This window comes from Drosophila navojoa, chromosome 3 (assembly GCF_054131105.1).
Source record: "Drosophila navojoa isolate 15081-1374.11 chromosome 3, UAZ_NAV_1.0, whole genome shotgun sequence".
Classification (NCBI taxonomy): domain Eukaryota; kingdom Metazoa; phylum Arthropoda; class Insecta; order Diptera; family Drosophilidae; genus Drosophila; species Drosophila navojoa.
This window is the reverse complement of record NC_142891.1, coordinates 22,120,639-22,126,833: the sequence shown is the minus strand read 5'-3', so window position 1 is coordinate 22,126,833 and position 6,195 is coordinate 22,120,639. Positions and strand designations below refer to the sequence as shown.

Genomic DNA, 6,195 nt, shown 5'->3' with positions numbered 1-6,195 from the left:
GACGGCACGTGATAAAGTTATGACGGAAGGGTATGCAAAGTGTGTATGTGTGTGTGTGTGTGTGTGTGTGTGTGTGTGTATGTGTGAGGGTCTTGCGCTGCAAATAAATTGCATTTGTTTTGGCAGCCGCATTTCATATTTGCTGCTATTGTTGTTGTTGTTGTTGCTGTCGATGCTTAACCCCGCCTAGCCTCACATTTTTATTATGCATAGCTCGCACTTTGGGGTCGTCGCTGTCGTCGTCATTGCATTGTTGTTGTTGTTGTTGTCGCTGCTTTAGTCGAGCTTTTATTTATTTGCGTGTAAACTCAGTCACGTTCACAGCGCTCACAGCGACTTGGGCCGCCTGCAATCAGCGCTTTATTTTTCTGCATTCCCCTGGCTCACGCGACACGCCTCACCCGCCCACTTAGGGCGCCCAAAAACATTTGTAGGGTTGCGCTCATTTGACTTCACAAATGCAGCATCATTTTTAGTTTAAAATACAAATTTTTACAATTCTTTTTTTGCAGTTTTTTATAACCAATTTTTTCATTTTTATTTGTGACATTTTATGCACGACAACGTTTTTGGGTTAATTTACAGTTTTTCGCACCTAGCGCAGCACCTGGCTAGCTGGATGGCTGGCAGCTTGGCTGCCTGACTGGCTGACTGGCGAAAATTGAATTAACAGCTAAATGAATTGGAATTTATGTGCACGCGTGCAAAACTATTTGCCTTTCCCTGATTTTCCATAAGCGACAAAATATTTCAGCTGTGCAACCGCATCAGCTGAATGCGCTGCATGTGTTGCATGTCTACATTTCTGCATGCTGCATGCTGCATGCTGCATGTGTTGCCGCGGCAACAGGTGCACATCATTGCAAATTATTATTTCCCAGCACCCAACGCCAACTGCATTTAGCCGCAATTTGTATTGCCTTTAATCATTCAGTGCATTGCGCATTTTACTGTAGAAATATTCATATATTCGTGTATTTTCAAAAGAGATAAAAATATTTATTTTGCATTCGATTTGGTTTGTTATATTTGCAAGCTGAAAATGTGTCTGACTGCTAAACAACAACAAAAAATTTGGTGCTGAAAAACTTTTGTATATTTGCCAATGTGAAATTGGTTAGAAAAACCAATTGGCTTTAGCAAAGTTAAGCTCTAAATTTGTCTATTTATTTTATGAACTTCACTATGCAGAGTTTCATAGTTTATTGTACGTGTGGTACACAAAGTAGTTTGGCAACTTTTATAAAGTATTAAACGGAAAAAGAAAAAATATTCCCAAGCTAAGGACATTTTTAATGTGTTTTTTTTTTTTTATTATCATTTTTTTAAGCCTTTTTTTTCTGGCACATATTCATTTATTTTAATATTATTAATAATAAATAAAGCTAAAATTATTCGTTGCTGTGTACTATTGTTCTATGGCGTTAAAAAAAATAATTAAGATATGCATTTCCTTTTTTTTTCAATATCTATGATTGAATATTTTATGCATTTTTTTAAATTATTTATATATTTTTAAATTTATTTTTAAAGCATTTACTCTAAAATTTAAATTTTAAATATTTGTTCGGACATTTTGTTTAAGTTTTTTTTTTTTAAATTTAACTTTAATATTTTGAACATAATTTTTTAATTTTAAATATTTCAATATTTTAGGTTAATATTAATTTGTTCTCTACATTTAATTAAAATTTAATTTAAATATTTGAAGCCTTTTATTTTAGGAACTTATTATTATTTAAATGTAATTACTATTATGATTTTAATGATGTATAAATAAACCAAAGTAATGTATAATATAAATTAGTTTGCTTAAATTTATTAATTAATTTTTATGTTTTTTTTTTAATTTTTCCTGTGAAAAGTTAAATAATAATAATAAATTAATTAATAATAATAATAAAAAATGAAATGAAAAAACTCTATAAGTATTTCAGCAAAAAAAAAAAAAAAAAAAAAAAAAAAAAAAAAGACACACTAGCTTGTCTACTAAACTCTGACGAGTTTTATTCTATCGCTACGCGATTTGCTTGATTGACCAAAACATAATTCATGATGGACGCAAAATAAAATTTGTAAATAAAGAACACAGCAAATATTGTATAGCTTATATCCCCTCCAGGCAATTAAAAGCTGGTTTCGTCTACAATCTTTGTTTAGCCTAATCAAATTCATTCACTCATCCCACCGCATATCAACTTTAACTAACTTTCACTTACAACTGCTCCCCATCATAGTCCACAACTTCACATTCTGAATTAGCATTTGCAATGACTTCAGGCTGTAGGAAAAACTCTTTTCCACATTATTGCTCAACTATCATAGCATATCAAATTGGCAAGGCTTGCTGCATTCACACACACACACACACACACAAACACACATACACAGTGCACACACAAAGTTAAGTCTAATTTAAGCATCTTATAATGTGTTGACTAGCTGACTTCTAGCTATGATAATTTCCAAATGAAACAGAATGCAAATTTATGCGCATATCAAATCAAAATAAATACTTAGACGCAAACTTTTCCAGAGTGCAGAAGCAACAGCAGCAGCAGCAGCAACAGCAACTGCTGCATTGCCCCTCGCAAATGAATGCCACACAACAATTAGCCAGCAGTTATCTGTTCATTACACCAAAACAGATCCGGACAGATTTCTACAGCTGTCCTGTGATGGCCTCCTTCTACCCCAATTTAGATGCATATAAATATTTGATGGCGTCGTGGCGGGCTGGGGAGGGGAGGGGGCGTGGTGGGCGGGCTACGAAGGCGAGGTAAGGCGAGAGCTGCAGGCATTTAAAACAAACTAAGAGAAAACTCATTTGGTAAACAGGCAGGATATGCAGGATGTGTGTGTGTGTGTGTGTGGGTGTGTGTGAGTGTGGGTATATGTCTATGAATGTATCGCATTCTCTCTCTCTGTCTCTCTCTCTCTCTGTCTCTCGCTATCTATCTCTGTGCATATGAATGAATCTGACTGTGTTTCTGCATGCTTAAGTGTGTGTATGCATGAACGTCTCTGTGTGTGTGTATGTGTGTGCGTGTGTGTCTAGGCATGTGTGTGTTGCAGTTTCAGCACGCTTCGAGTGTTGCCGTTGTGAATCTTCAAAAGTTTTCATGCGGTTTTGCAAAAGTTTTCGTAGATGCAGCAACTGTTGTTGTTGTTGTTGTTGTTGTTGTTACTCTTGTTGTTGCTGTTGTTGTTGTTGTCATTTTTGTTGGTCATGTTGCTAGGGATTTCAGTGTTGTCTTCTCCTTCTTTTTTTTCCGTTTGGTGAGCAGATTTTGCATGTGCCAACGGCAACACAGAACGATTCCCATACCATTCACGTCCTTGACAGAGACTTGGCCAAAACTTTATGGTGCAACACATCGAAAGCCACTTGCAGCAGGTTGTCGCTCGCTCGCTCAATCTGCCTCTATGCTTTCCGGCTGTTGTTGTTGTTTTTGTTGTTGCTGGCAGTTGCTTGGCGGTTTTCCAGCGCTTTCACCGAATCGCCCGCCCGAATGTAAGTCAAGAGCTCAGCGTGGCAAACTTTCAAAATGATTTCATTAACCAAACCGCATGTGAAAATTAGCACCTGTGTTTACCATGCCAACGAAGCGAGAGGGAGAGCGAGAGGGAGAGGAGGGCGTGAAGGACGCAGATAATGGATGTTAGACAGCATCTGGCTGGGGAATATGCGTTTCAAGTGGCAAAAGTGCGAGCTACCACACCTGCGAGGCATCTGATGATATGATTGCCAAGCATTTAGCCAACTACTTGAATTATTAGTTGAATTTTGATATCCGCAATATTGATTCAAATGCGCCGCAGGCTAAGATTATAAAAGCCGAATTGAATTGCATAGTTCATATTCAATTTAATTAAAGTGAAAGCTGAATTCCTTTTGAATGTCTTCAGCATGCAACCTTGGCATACATAACTTGCGGCTCACTGCTGCTCACTTCACATCATATAAGAGTAATCATAGTTAGTGAGTGGCCTGTAGGCCTAGCTTATAAATCTTATGTCTTTGCGTATTCATTTACTGATTCTATGGGTTTCAATAATATTTAAAGTTGCTTAGATTAAAGAATTTTATCTCTGCAGCCTTTGCCTTCTCTGTATCTCTGCCTGCCTCCCCTGTCTATCTCACAGGCATCATTTAAGTTGACTCCTATATATAGGCTGCAGTACTCAATTGGTATTTATACTTAAACGGAGAGTGCTCCTATTGGTCGACTACAACGATGTCTACCTCGCATCGACCCCAACGTTTGAGAGCGTCTTACGCTGTGAGTGAAAGGCGTCTTATATAAAGGGCAGCAGCTGCAGCATTTCTTCAGTCGCCCAGGCCGTGCAGTAAACTGAAGTAAAGTGAATTGAGTGATCGGTTAACGTCATTACCTGGAGGAAATACTTAGGGGGAAGACTTTCAGAAAAGAGAGAATAAACTGGGAAGAAATACATACTTTGAGGAAATACTAACAGGAAAGACTTGGAGGAAACTCTTGGAGGAAACAGATATATAGTTGGAGGAAATACTTAAAAAGACTTTAACGAAATACTTGAAGGATATACTCGAAGGAAATACTTAGATGAAATACTTGCAGGAAATACTTGAAGGAAATACGTAGACGAATGATATGTGGGAAGGACTTAGAGAAGGACTCTTAAATGAATATTTAGAGACATACTTCGAAAGGCTTTGAGCAAATACTTAAGAAATACCTAATAAAAATACTTAGCCGAAATACATATTTTCCACTACTACTACAATAACTGCTACTACTACTACTACTACCAATTTCTGCCTTTCAATAAACAAAGTAAACCAATATGCCCCTTTCACTTTGCAGAAAGATCATAAGAAGATTATAAGTTTATTTTTATTAAGTTAATTCCTATTCATTGCTGTGAATAAAAAGCGAATCGAACTGAAGAAACTCAAATCAAGAAATTTTCTGGGAACTCAAACGCGAATCAAGTCTGCTTCGTCAAGCAAGCCGAAACTCATGCGGAGTCCACAGCCCACTCAATTGGCCAATTAACGAAGCCAGGCCGCACAAAGGGTAGACAATGGAAATTTGAGTCGTGACCCTCTTGTGCCGACTCTTAAGTTCAAGCACATTGACGACGCGAGATTAATCACATTTGGCAGGCTTACAATTATGGTAAGTGTAGGTGTCGTTCGACCAGAGACAAATGTGATCCTTATGCCTACAGGGAGAGGGAAAGAGAAAGAGAGAGAGGGAGAGGGAGAGGGAGAGAGACATTCATGTCTCATATGCTTTATACTTTAATTAATTTGTAATCCTTGACATTGAAGCCGAGGCAAATGCAATTAGAGGCAGCTGCTTAATGTTTGTTGCTCTGCCCAAAGGATTACAAGGATATCCATTTGTCCCTTTGCATTTATCATATGCACATATGCCACACACACACACACACATACAAAGAGTTTGAGGGAGAGTGAGGCGCCTATCAAATTCTAATTGAACATTTGAAATACCATCATCAAAGGTCTGACAAACTCTGGCAGAGGACGAACTTTGAGCTTAAGTGAATATCTAATCGAGTGCACGTCGAAGACTTTGAATTGTTCCGAAACTATACTTAACTGTAAATGTGGAATGTTGGAACATTCAATATGAGAACTTTGGCTGAAATGCTGAAATACAGAAGTATAATTATTTAGACGAAAATTAATTGCCAAACGAAAATAGTTTTTAAAAAATTAATAAAAAAAAAAAAAAATAAAAAAATATTAAGAAGAAAATTAATTACCACATAGATCAAACGAAAATATATTTTTTTTAATTAATAAATAAAATAAAAAATAAATCAAAGTAACTAAATTAATAATAAAAATTTAAATATAAATATTTTTTACATTTTGTATCATTTTAAAAATTAAATTTTCGCTGTATTTTTTCTTTTAGCTAAAATCTAAAATTATTTTACGTATAATGTTTAAAATCTAAAATAAATTTAAATGTAAATAAAAATTTAATTTTAAATTTAAAAACAAATAAAAATGGAAAACTCAAACCAATTTGTTCTTTGGCAGAAGAAAAAGAAAATTCTTTTACTCTTACAGTACTAAGCGAGGGAAGTCACAAAGGTTTTATCGTAAATATATGTATGTATATATTTCATCGTTGGTTACTGGGATTTCATAGCAAATATTGACACTATAACTAGAGC

The 6,195-nt window shown here is 35.8% G+C and overlaps 1 long non-coding RNA gene across 1 annotated transcript in view; it reads left to right on the top strand.

Annotated features, from left to right (window-relative positions):
• The first annotated feature begins 1,935 nt into the window (after positions 1–1,935).
• Positions 1,936–6,195, top strand: part of LOC149091824 (uncharacterized) — a 151,611-nt gene continuing 147,351 nt past the window's right edge. Inside the window, exon 1 of the long non-coding RNA XR_016196378.1 lies at positions 1,936–1,984. This is a non-coding gene — a long non-coding RNA (uncharacterized LOC149091824). The remainder of the gene's footprint in view (positions 1,985–6,195) is intronic.